We start from the raw sequence: 14,007 nt of genomic DNA on the forward strand, positions 1-14,007 counted from the left end.
TGTCATGAACCTCCATCCATAGTTCATCAGGCACTCTGTCTATCAGACCTAGTGCCTTAAATCTATTTCTCACTTCCACTGTATAATCATAAGGGATTTGATTTAGGTCATACCTGAATGGTCTAGTGGTTTTCCCCACTTTCTTCAATTTCAGTCTGAATTTGGCAATCAGATCAGATCAGATCAGTCACTCAGTCGTGTCCGACTCTTTGCAACCCTATGAATCGCAGCACGCCAGGCTTCCCTGTCCATCACCAACTCCCGGAGTTCACTCAGACTCATGTCCATGGAGTCAGTGATGCCATCCAGCCATCTCATCCTCTGTCGTCCCCTTCTCCTCCTGCCCCCAATCCCTCCCAGCATCAGAGTCTTTTCCAATGAGTCAACTCTTCGCATGAGGTGGCCAAAGTACTGGAGTTTCAGCTTTAGCATCATTCCTTCCAAAGAAATCCTAGGGCTGATCTCCTTCAGAATGGACTGGTTGGATCTCCTTGCAGTCCAAGGGACTCTCAAGAGTCTTCTCCAACACCACAGTTCAAAAGCATCAATTCTTTGGCGCTCAGCCTTCTTCACAGTCCAACTCTCACATCCATACATGACCACTGGAAAAACCATAGCCTTGACTAGACGAACCTTTGTTGGCAAAGTAATGTTTCTGCTTTTGAATATGCTATCTAGGTTGGTCATAACTTCCTTCCAAGGAGTAAGTGTCTTTTAATTTCATGGCTGCGATCACCATCTGCAGTGATTTTGGAGCCCAGAAAAATAAAGTCTGACACTGTTTCCACTGTTTCCCCATCTATTTCCCATGAAGTGGTGGGACCGGATGCCATGATCTTCGTTTTCTGAATGTTGAGTTTTAAGCCAACTTCTTCACTCTCCATTTTCACTTTCATCAAGAGGCTTTTGAGTTCCTTTTCACTTTCTGCCATAAGGGTGGTGTCATCTGCATATCTGAGGTTATTGATATTTCTCCCGGCAATCTTGATTCCAGCTTGTGTTTCTTCCAGTCCAGCGTTTCTCATGATGTAGTCTGCATATAAGTTAAATAAGCAGGGTGACAATATACAGCCTTGACGAACTCCTTTTCCTATTCGGAACCAGTCTGTTGTTCCATGTCCGGTTCTAACTGTTGCTTCCTGACCTGCATACAAATTTCTCAAGAGGCAGATCAGGTGGTCTGGTATAAGGAGTTCATAATCTGAGCCACAATCTGACGTACAAAAATCCTTTATTTCAAAGATGTATATAATTGTTATTTGACTGCTAACAGGCAGAACAGTCCTCAAAACTTTCTGAAAGAATGTGTCTCAAGATATAACCATCCGATTGGCTCTAATAAAAATTGCTGTTTCTTTCTTGATTGATTATTCATTTTTCATCATCACTGGTGAAATACCTCAACATCTTGGTCCTGATCACATTTGGGAGCATCAGGGAAAAAAGATCCCTGGAAAGTCCCAGGATAGGGATAATTGGGGATTGTGATGCCAAAGGCTTAGCCTCTGTGCACCAGTAGTGAATGGAATCTCAGAGATGGAGCTTTAGGTAAAGTAGAAAAGATTAACTTAGGACTTTCCTGGTGGCCCAGAGGCTAAGATTCTGCACTCCCAGTGCAGGAGGCCTGGTTTTCATCCCTGGTCACAGAACTAGATCCCATATTCCACAACTAAAACATCCTGAGTGCCACAGTGAAGATTGAAGATCCTGCAGGCTGCAACTGAAACCCAGCACAGCCCCCCAAAAGAGAAGAAGAATAGCTTTGTAGCTTTGCCTAGCAATGGAGGACACAGCAGCTCCTGCCCCAGAAACTGTGTATCCCAACACAGTTGGGATGATTTGATGAGCAATGGATCAGGGGTGGGGTTGCTGATAAGGTTAGGGATATGTGCAGGGCCTGCACTCCCTTATCTAGTCTTTCGTGGTCTCTCCTAAGCTTGATGAGCTTCTCTGTTTCCTTTAATCTTGCCTCAGGTGGTTTCTTGGCTGCTCTTCCCTTGATTAGCAATGGTTTGAATCTGCTCTTTGAAACTCAGGGGAGGTCTTAGAGGCTGGAGTCTGTTCCCTATAAGAAACTAGAGACAGAAAAACTTCTGTGTCCAGAAGCCCCACAAGGCCCTGCTTGGTTTCAATTCCTTGAAAGGACCAAGAAGCAAGACCTCATTATCATCTATGAAAACAACAATAATAATATGAAGGGTTAGCCTTGCTAAGGAGAACCGTCTAAAGCTAGGAAATAAGGCAGAAATATAATCATGTGAGGGAGCAGAATTTGTCACCCCAAAGTATGTCTCTTTGGCATATTACTTAAGTTTTTTTTTTCTAAGAACAACAGCCATGGGAAAAACTCCAAATACGAGTTACCTTTTTGTAACAAATATTTGGGTTTCCCTGGTGGCTCAGCGGTAAAGAATGTGCCTGCCAATGAAGGAGACCCGGCTTCAATCCCTGGGTTGGGAAGATGCCCTGGAGAAGGAAATGGCAACCCACTCCAGTACTCTTGCCTGGAAAATTCCATGGGCTGAGAGGCTCCTTAGAGCCTGGTAGGCTACAGTCCATAGGGTCGCAAAGAGTCAGACATGACTGAGCAACTTCACTAGCAACTAAAGAAGAAGAACAACAACAAATGTTTACATTTGCAAAGGAAAAAGCTCCTTTTGTAAGGATGTCTCCCCCTGGTACCAGGGAGAGGAGAATGACCACATCTCTGGAACCTCTTATCAAGGAGAAGGTAATGACTTAAATATCATTACAGCCTTACCTTTTTTTACTTGCTTTTCCTGATCACCTCCAGAGTTGACTCTCCCCACACTCAAAATCCTTTCTTGTCTTTAGTTTAAGATGGTATTTAAGGTGCTGGCAAGTCCTGGGGTAAACAACTGCTGACTGGAGACACCAGCGCAGGGCTGAGCCAGACCCAAGCACTTGAGAGGCGAAATGATGAAGGTGTATCGCACATAACCTGTTGCCATTAATTTGTAGTCATGCTTCTTGCCATCAGTGGTTTGTATTCAGGGCTCTGGCAGGCAGTGCAGCCTGTTGGAAAGAGCTTGAAGTAGGGATGGGAGACCTAGATTCTACTAGTTGTTTCATTGCCAGCCTTCTGTGTCATCTCAGGCTCTATTCCAGGGCAGCAATTTCTTCATCTGTGAAGTAGAGCTGATATTGCCAGGAAAGAAAATGAATATTAGGTTAACAAAGGATCATAATTAGTGTTACAGTGATTGAGTGACAGTCTGTCATCATTAATCTTATTCCTTCTTCCTTCATTTAAGCATTTTTGTTTATGACCCATTGACTCAGCCTTGTTTATTCATTCCAACGCTAGGTAACTGTGCATCCCGGTTTCTCTGCCTGCCCCCAGTTTAGACCCTCATGCCCAGCTCTCTCCCAGGTCTTTTCCTTCATCTTGAACCAAAGAAAAACCATCTCTGGCTCCAGGGGTGGTAACAGAGGCCCCAACTCTGCTGGAATCTTGGCTTTCAAGGATCCAGAATCCATGAGATAAGATAGACCACTGGACCACCACTGGGGCTGAACCAGGGTTCATCTGGAATGCAGTAAAGCCTTTCTCTGTACTAGTTTTGCCTTTGAAAAATGCAGTATAGGAGAGTGTGGTGGGTGAAAAGCAAGCACAAGTATTCTTGGCTATCCAACTTTATTTGGTTTGCATAGGAGACATACCAGTGGTCTAAAGTCAGACCAAGAAAAGTGAAAGTGTTAGTTGCATCTGAGTCTTTGTGACCCCCATGGATAGTAGCCCACCAGGCTCCTCTGTCCATGAGATTTCCCAGGCAAGAATACTGAGTGGGTTGTCATTTCTTTCTCCAGGATGTCTTCCTGAACCTGGGTCTCCTGCATTGCAGGCAGCTTCTTTACTTTCTGGGCCATCAGGTAAAGTCAGACCAGCCTGGGTTCAAATCTCACCCTACCACTTCTTACTGAGTGATCCTGGACACCTTATTTGCCTTAGCTTCTTTGGCTATAAGATGGGAATAATAGCCAACTCAAGGAGCTGTTGCAATGAGACAACATACCTGAAGGGCCTGAGAAGTTTTTGATAAATGTTAATACTGAGTGTCTGTCAACAAACTCCAATATGCCTACATGGGGTTGGCTTTGGAGGATAGTTAAGGCTCTGATGGAATTATGAGCTGCTGGCTATTGGGAGGCTGTACTCCTGTTGGGAGACTGTTCTTTTGAACAGGCACTAATTATCTCTTGCTCTGGACTTTTCAAACATGTTTGTGTAATAAAGATAGAGATGGTGTGTCCCCTCAGATCAAAGGCCAGGCATGCTTACTGTCTGGCATAATTAAGATAATGCCTCTCTCTGGAGCAAAAGGTTGGTTTGCTTATGGCCTGTTATAAAAGTTCAGGTTCCCTAAGGTCAGGGGTCCTCACCTGTATTGCAACCCACTGTGTGTACAACTATTATTTGACCCTCTTTATGATGCCCTTGTCAGAATTTGGGTTGGGGGAACCAGCACCAAAAATGTTAATACTCTGGCTACTGCTGTGAGGAATAAACCACCCCCCTCCTTTTTTGCCCCCAAAGCAGGAGTCTCATGTCTTTTACTGATATCCATAAAACAGTGGTTGGCTAACTTGTTAGCATTCAGGAGGGCTAAAATCTCTGGCACTTTGCAGTTCTCAACACTGGCCTTGTCTAGGATGCCTGCTGTCATCTAGAGCAGGGGTCCCCAACCTCCAGGATCTAATGCTTGATGATCTGAGCAGAGCTGATATAATAATAATAGAAATAAAGTGCACAATAAATGAACTGTGCTTGAATCGTCCCGAAACCATTCCCCCTCCAACCCTGATCCATGGAAAAGTTGTCTTCCATGAAACCAGTCCTGGTTCCAGAAAGGCTGGGGACTCTTGAGAGAGGAGAGAAGAGGTGGAAGTAAGTGAGCAAATCTTCTCTTCTTGGAATCTTTAATCAGTGCCCAGGCACTTCCCTGGGGGTGCCTGATTTCTGCTCCGAGGCCTGCAAGTTTCTGTCTGCAGAAGAAGCATTTCTGGAACAATTGGTGAGGCAGAGAACAGGAGACAATGTAGGACAATATGTCAGGTTTCACCTTCTGCATAGAAAAATGTTCTCCAAACTACAGACATCTGAGTACCACTTTGATGTTTATTTTAGTCATATCTGTCTGCAGCCTCCATAATTGCTTTCATAATGCTATTTTTAATTGACTTGCCCTTTTATTTACTCAGATAATTCTTTTAGCAAGAAACTTGATTTCACTATGATAAATGGAAAATCCAGGATTGCTTGCTGTACACGGAAGACAACGTGGCAAGTAATTATAATGAAAACAGAAATAGCATTGTCAAACAGCAACCAGATGCAGTTGCCCCTGAAGACCATGGTCCTGTTCCTACTGTTACAAAGGGATGTGAGCCAGGGTTAGAGAGGATTTGAAGATAGACTTTCACCAAACAGGCTTTCCTCATGATGTAATGAGCATCACTGGGAGATGAGTAAAGAGGAAGTTACCTAATGCCATGGGAACTTGTTACCCCAGATTGCCCAGAATGGGAGATGCTGGCCAGGAGTGATGTGATCCTCAACTAGAAGAGCCCCCTGCTCCTTGAGTGTCCTCCTTGCTTCCACTGAAGTGCTGGCCCTGCCTCCAGTCTCTACCTCCCCCCAGGACAGCCAGAGGAGGCTTTCCAAGCTCCTGCCCAACTGGCATTCCCCTCTCAGGACTCCCTGTTTCCCTTAGGATCGTGTCCAAGCTCTTTAACCAGCAGTCAAGGCCACCCACTAGTTCTTGTCCATCCAACACTTGGCCTGCTTTCCAAACAGTACCACTTACAGGTCACTCCTTCATTCAGCAGTTTACTGAGTTTTGCCACCTTGTGTACTGTTCTAGAGTCTGGGGCCATGGTCACCTTGTGACTTTATAGGTTCTAGGCACTTTTGCCATCATGGACCTCTTCCTCAAAAAAAGAAAAAAAAAATATATATATATATAAATCATGTTTTGGGGACTTCTCTGGTGGTCTTGTGGCTAAGATTCCACACCCCCAATGCAGGGAGCCTGGGTTCCATCCCTGATCTCCAGGAACTAGATCCCACATGCCACAACTAAGAGTTTGCATGATGTAACTAAGATCTGGTGCAGCCAAATAAAATGTAAAAAATACATATTGAAAAATCAAATTTTGTAGCTATATTGGTATAAAGGTGAATAAAATCTGGGATGGAATCATTATTATCATATTTTTCTGCTTTTTCTGATTATAAAATAAAATTAAAAACATACTCCCTGGCATTCCAGTGGTTAGGATTGGGCTGTTTCACTGATGTGGTTTTTCACAGATGTGGTTCAATCCCTGATCCCTGGTTGGGAAACTAAAATTCCACAAGTCACACAACACAGCCAAAAAGAAAAGATGAAGTGTCATGGGCCCTAGGTACTGTGCCTACTGTGCCTAATGGGGAATTCTGTCCTGACTGGGCCATGAACGGTGAGCACATATGCACACAGACAGAGACAGACAGACAGGGTCTTCCTTGGCAATCCAGTGACTAAGACTCCGTGCCTCCAATGCAGGGGGCATGGGTTCAATTCCTGGTCATGGAACAAAGATCCCAGATGCTATATAGCGTGGACAAAAAGTTAAAAAAGAAAAAAAAAGCCCAGGTCTCATCTCAGCTTGCTCACTGCCGAGGAAATATTTCCAGGGAATCACTGTATGACAGACACTGTGCTTGGGCTGGTAACAATGTTCTGGGCCCAGAGGAAGCCCCTCCTGGTGACTTTCTCCCTCCCCAGAGGTTAGGTGTCCAAGCAGTGTTTCACAGCATCATCTTAAACACTTACCTTTCTGCTCTGCAACAGCTTCCTTCCTTATCTGTTCCTGAAGTTGTAAATTCTTTGAGAGAAGAGAACACGTGTGTATTTTTGTATTCCTAGCATCTTGTCTGGCACATGGTAGATGCTCCATGATTCTATATTAGATGTCTTAGTCTGTTTGGGCTGCTGTAACAAAAATACCATAGCCTGGGTGGCTTAAACAACAAACGTTTCTTTCTCACAGTTTTGGAGTCTGGGGAGTCCAAAATTAAGGTGCCACCAGCAGATTTGGTGTCTGGTGAGGGATAGCCTGCTTCCTGGCTCATAGAAGGTGAATACTTGCTATGTCCTCACAAGATGCAAAAGGGAAAGGGAGCTTTGTGGGATGTCTGTTATGAGGACGCAAATCCCACTAATGAGGGCTCCACCCTCATGACTTAATCACCTCCCAAAGGTCTCATCTCCTGATACTATCACACTGGGGGTTAGGTTCTCAACATATGAATTTTGGGGGGACATAAACGTTCAGTCCGTTGCATTAGGTGAATCCCTGAAATTGCATCATTATTAGTTCATTCTCTTGGGTTTTGCATTACTTCTTTCGAGGTTCCTCTTTTTTATTTTAGGGATTTTTATTTGTTTGTTTATCTTTTGGCTGTACTGGCTCTTCATTGGTGCGCAGGCTTTTCTTTGAGCCCTCGAGAGCCCATGCCCCACAACGAGAGAAGCCACCACAATGAGAAGCCCACCCACTGCGACTAGAGAGTAGCCCCCACAAGCACGTGCTGGGTCTGTGTTGGCACACAGGCTTTTCTCTAGTTGCAGCAAGTGGGGGCTACTCTCTAGGTGCAGTGGGTGGGCTTCTCATTGTGGTGGCTTCTCTCATTGCAGAGCACAGGCTCTAGAGTGCTCAGCCTTGAGGAGCTGTAGCACGTGGGCTCAGTAGTTGTGGCTCAAAGACTCTAGAGCATAGGCTCAATAGTTGTGGTGCACGGGCTTGGTTGCTCCAAGGCATGTGGGATCTTCCCAGGTCACGGGTCAAACCCATGTCTCCTGCATTGGCAGGCAGACTCTTTCCCACTGAGCCACAAGGGAAGGCCCAAGGTGCCTCTTAAAATACAGACCAACTCAGTGACAAAAATACATGCAAATCCTGCATCCTTAGTTATTTAGTTTTGTTAATTTGTTCAAGATAGGTAGTATAGTCCCATGCTTCAGAGTTGTGAATGGCACATAACCCAGCAGCCTGATAATATTGGGTGACTATAAAAGTGGAGCTGGGAAGTAGAGAGAGATGGAACAGAGAAAGTGTGTACTGGAATACAAATGTGGCTGTCTTTATCATTTTGGTGTCTCGTGGTTTTCTTCTTATTCTGTATCTATGTTACATTATATGGTTAATTAACAAAACAAAATAAAACACCTTCACTGTCAAACCAAAAATCATTATATCAGTATATGATTAGACATGGTAGAACACCTTTATATTAGACTTTGTTTTTGTTTTTGTCCAAGTGATAAACAAAAACACACATACAGAAATAGCATTGAATGACCTAACTGAAAGGTTTAGAGAGGTTCAGGCGTGGCTGGATCTAGGTGCTTAAGTGTGAAATAAAGAACTATTAGCCAAAATCTTTCCCTTCCAGGCTAGCAAACCCAGGGAACACTACATATTTCCCAATAATTTCCCAAATATTTCCAGTCCTGGGACTAATGCTGGGTCTTATACCCCATCTTGGGAACACAGAAAGGGAAAATCAGGTTGTTCCTATCAGAAGAAGGAGAGGTTGATTGGGAAAGCAAAACTACATTCTTCCATGACATCTTCATACTCGTTAGATTCATCCAAGGCTGGGGACACAGCCTGACAATCCACTTGGCTTTATATTTACTTTCTGAGTGCTAACAAGTCAGAGATGGCTCAACATGTCTGCACATCGATAGGATAATTGAATTATAAATTCCAGGCAGAGAGAGGTATTTATTAGATATGATGCCTAATTACTCATGAGTTTGCATGCATGTGTGTGTGCTAAGTTGCTTCAGTCATGTCCAACTCTTTGTGACCCCATGGACTGTAGCCTGCCAGGCTCCTCTGTCCATGGAATTCTCCAGGCAAGAATATGAAGTGGGTTGTCACGCCCTCCCCCAGGGGATCTTCCGACCTAGGGACTGAACCTGCATCTCCTGCACCTCCTGCATTGCAGGCTGATTCTTCACCACTAAGCCACTGGGGAAACCTCCAATGAGCCTGACCTTGTTCAAATCAGAAAATGGAAAAGACGAGGAAGATACCCTCTTCAGATTTGCTCGTAAACCATAGTTTTACACCTGCCATTATAAGCTTGTTGGCATTTTTGGCCTCCCTACTTTGGTTTGAGTCGATACATCCCACTCCTTTCAGAGATCTGCTCTCCCAGAGTACACCGCATTGCAAAGGACTGTCTCTTGGCCACATGTGGTCATATAACTCACCCCAGGGGAATCTGCTCTATGGTATCAAAGAAAAAAAGTTGTTTTGACACTTACTGAGGAAGAATAACAAAGACTTTATTCAAGGGACTACTGCAATGGAATTTTCAGTAAGGGAGAGAGACAGGGATCAACTCCAAATACCTCACAAAAAAGTGGGAATTTATAGTCAAGGAGCTAAGGAGGAGGGTGGTCAGTGGATGGAAAATTACTAAGAGGGTAGGATAATTCTTGCTCAACTGACGTAACAGGAATCTTGCTGCCGGTGGCGCCAGGTGATCATATAGTACCTGGGGGCTGGTGGCAGATGAGGAATTTGATCAGATAGTGAGGATGGAGATTCTGGCTAAATCTACTTGACAGAATTTTTGCTAAAACCAGGCAATGCAATGAACATGAAAGTGCAAAGATTGAGGCTTCATTGAGAAGAGGGCTCAGAGGAGCCTGAAAAAGTTTGGTCAAGACGAGAGTCTTTGATAAACATTAAGAACCTACTGTATAGCACAGGGAACTATATTCAGTGTCCCATGATAAACCATAATGGAAAAGAATATGAAAAAGAACATGTGTGCTGTGTTCAGTCACTAAGTCGTGTCTGACTCTTTGTGATGCCATGGACCGCAGTGTGCTGGGCTCCTCTGTCCTCCACTATCTCCTGGAGTTTGCTCAAATTCACGTACATTGAGTTGGTGGTGCCATCCAACCGTCTCATCCTCTGCCACTCTCTTCTCCTTTTGCTCTCAATCTTTTGCAGCATCAGGGTCTTTTCCAATGAGTCAGCTCTTCGCATCAGGTGGCCGAAGTATTGGAGCTTCAGCTTCAGCATCAGTCCTTCCAATGAATATTCAGGATTGATTTCCATATATATACGTATAACTTAATCACTTTGTTGTACAGGAGAAATTGACACAACATTGTAAATCAGGTCTACGTCAATAAATTTTTTTTTTTAAAGAGTCTTTATCAGTTGTTCAGGGCTCTAAATTTTGAGGACAATGTTGAAAGATAATCCAGGGCATATTAAAATTTTAAAGAGTTAATTTGAACAAAAACCAGTTAGAATCAGGCAGCATCCAGTTTAGCAGGTAGAAAGGAGCTCCCCTTGTAGCTCAGTCGGTAAAGAATCTGCCTGCAATGCAGGAGACCCAGGTTCGATCCCTGGATTGGGAAGATCCCCTGGAGAAGGAAATGGCAACCCACTCCAGTATCCTTGCCTGGAAAATCTCATGGACAGAGGAACCTGGTGGGCTGCAGTTCCTTGGGTCACAAAGAGTTGGGCACGACTGAGCGACTAACACTTACTTAAGGAGCTCCCAAGAGCTGTAGAAAATGAGATACTATTATAGACAGAAGGGAGCAGGAACAAGGAAGTTATACGAGGCAAAAATATAATGGTTTTAGAATGGTTGATTCTTATAAGGTCACTTTCCTTTAGAGAAAGGCAAGGATCTGTCAGACAGATGACCTGACTGTTACCAACCCTCCTGAATTGGTCCCCCACAAGTGTTCTTGGCTCCAGTGTCCCTCCAGCCAATAAAATGAGACCAAGTTCAGTTCAGGTGGATGACGTAACTATTACCAACCCTCCTGAATTGGCCCCCCACAAGTGTTCTTCTGTCCAGTGTCCCTCCAGCCAATAGAATGAGACCAAGTTCAGTTCAGAAGCAGAGGAAAGTTTTGGAGCAAATAATGGAGAGACAAGAATTCTAGAGTCCAAGCTCTCCCCTATGGCTGTGGGCGGGGCTGCTTTCCAGGGTTCTGTTCCCTGGGAGGGGGCGGGGTTGGGGTGGGCTCTCCTGGGTTGGCGCAAGCGCAGGGCTCCAGGTACCAGTGCTGTGTGCACACCCCCCTGGGGGCCACTGTGAACCAAGGTGCCCCATGCAGTGCTTCTTCACACGCCCCACTGGACTGAGGGGCGGGGTAGCCATTTTCCATGAGGAACTCTGGTCTGAGGTGCCTGGTGCGAGGCCTCTGCATGCAGCGCCCTGGAAGCAAGTGACCCTAGACTAAGCACAAAGGAATTTTTTTTTTAAAGTTTCAGTCAGTTCAGTTCAGTTCAGTCACTCAGTCGTGTCCGACTCTTTGCGACCCCATGAATCGCAGCACGCCAGCCCTCCCTGTCCATCACCAACTCCTGGAGTTCACCCAGACTCACGTCCATCGAGTCAGTGATGCCATCCAGCCATCTCATCCTCTGTCGTCCCCTTCTCCTCCTGCCCCCAATCCCTCCCAGCATCAGAGTCTTTTCCAATGAGTCAACTCTTCACATGAGGTGGCCAAAGTACTGGACTTTCAGCTTTAGCATCATTCCTTCCAAAGAAATCCCAGGGCTGATCTCCTTCAGAATGGACTAGTTGGATCTCCTTGCAGTCCAAGGCACTCTCAAGAGTCTTCTCCAACACCACAGTTCAAAAGCATGAATTCTTCGGCACTCAGCTTTCTTCACAGTCCAACTCTCACATCCATACATGACCACAGGAAAAACCATAGCCTTGACTAGACGGACCTTTGTTGGCAAAGTAATGTGTCTGCTTTTGAATATGCTATCTAGGTTGGTCATAACTTTCCTTTCAAGGAGTAAGCGTCTTTTAATTTCATGGCTGCAGTCACCATCTGCAGTTTAGACTTTTATTACCTGATTCTACTTTTATTTACCAGAAACTGTTAATGGGCTCTGCTGCTGACAGAACTAGTGCTGACCAGGCGATTCCTGAGTGACCGGTTTAAGGCTGCATTTCTGGGAGAGCAGAAACTGTGATTAAGTTCTGTCTTGGTGATGTGGGGCTTAGTGTAAGTGACTCCATTTTGGCCTGTTGTCTTTCTTTTCGGAGAACTACGCCATGTGACTTCTTGTGAGATCTCAGTTCCTTGACCAGGGATTGAACCCAGGTCCCGGCAGTGAAAGAGCCAAGTCCTAATGACTGGACTGCCAGGGAATTCTCTGTTGTCTTGTTTTTTAAACAACAGTAATACAGAGATGGGGTGAGGGGGAGTAAAGCTGCAGAGCTGCCCAGATTCCTACTGTTTTAAGCCCAATTCTATAGCCTTCTTTTTGATTCTTCAAGTTACTTGATATGCTCTCCACTTACTCCTTTTCTTTATGAATTTGCCAGAGCAAATTTCTTTTACTTGCACCCAAGGAACCCCATCTGATGTAACAGGTGTGCAGTATGATCTGAGCATGTTTGTTACCTCTGGCATGTTGGTTTCTTCCTCCATAAAATGAGACCGTTAATTTCTGTTTCATGCTCTGGTATAAGGATTCAAAATTACAATGGCTTAGTGCAATGACAGTATGCTTTGTATTAATGAACAATTTTTAAATTCGGAGATCCATACATAGGCTGCTAGGAGTCAGCGTATCTGCCAGAATTATAGGGTGGATTGTGTTCATATTCACATAGCCACATAGCCACACATAGTCTATAAACACAATTCAGCCTGTAAATTACAGGGACTTCCCAGGTGGCGCTAGTGGTAACCAATCTGTCTGCCAACGCAGGAGACATAAAACACATGGGTCTGACCCCTGGATCAGGAAGATCCCCTGGAGTAGGAAATGACAACCCACTCCAGTATTCTTGCCTGAAAAGTTCCACAGACAGAGGAACCTGGTGGGCTGCAGTCCATGGGGTTGCAGTCAGACACGATTGAGTGAGTGAGCACACATGTGCATATACAATGATTTAATTTAATTTTTTTGAGGAGTTCATTAGATTCTCCAAGTGGTCTCTGACCCCAAATTGGGGTCACCTCCCCATCCCCAGCACCAGACTGTAAGCTCGGTGAGGTCAGGAATAAGCCTGTTTTGTTCTCCCAGCACAAAGATGGACACTGAACACATATTTGTCAGATGAAGAAATGATGAACCTTTAAGTGCTTTGAGCTTTGATTTCCCCTTCTATAAAATCGGAGAGCTGGCTGAGTTGTCTCTGAAGTTCATTTCATTTCTGACCATCTGTCCCTGGAATTGTATATCCCAGAGAAGTGAGATGGCGTACCCGAGAGGATTCCAGCCCATATTGCAGGGCTCTGGCAACACAGCACACAGGTCTCTTCCACTTGGTCCAAAGACTTCCACTCTAGAATGTCTGGTTTCTCTGAGAGTGGTTGCCAGGTGTGACCGAGGTGGGCACTTGTCAGGTTGTCATGATCTCCTTTTAGGTCCTTCGGGAAGGCAGATATCTAGAGGAGAATGACTGTTAGACTGTTAGTGGGCTCTTTTGACCCCCTTCCTTGGAAGCGGCATCCTAATCTGTGGGGACGTGGTTGATTTCTCTTCCCTAGACTGATCACTCTTACTTCAGAAATGAGATGCCTTTGCTTTTTATTGATCACGGCAGCATAAATGATACTGAGCTCAGGGACTTCCCTGAGCTGACAAGTCTGTATTCGGTGGTTAAGACTTCGCCTCCTAGTACAGGGGCTTTGGATTTGATCCTTGACTGGGGAGCTATGACGCATTATGCCTCAGGGCCAAAGAACCAAAACATAAAACAGAAGCAATATTGTAACAAATTCACTAGAGACTTTAAAAATGGTGTGTATAGAAAAAAATCTTAGGGAAAAAAAAGGTGATACTGAGCCCAGAGCTGGTGTGAGAGTGTGTGTGAAGAGGGCACCCTCATGATCTGTTGGTGTCAATGAAAGTGGATAAAAGTGGGGAAAACTTCACAGCATGGATCAGAATTTTAAAAGTGCCTACCTTTTCTCCCACTTT

Source organism: Bos indicus x Bos taurus, chromosome 25 (assembly GCF_003369695.1).
Source record: "Bos indicus x Bos taurus breed Angus x Brahman F1 hybrid chromosome 25, Bos_hybrid_MaternalHap_v2.0, whole genome shotgun sequence".
Lineage (NCBI taxonomy): Eukaryota > Metazoa > Chordata > Mammalia > Artiodactyla > Bovidae > Bos > Bos indicus x Bos taurus.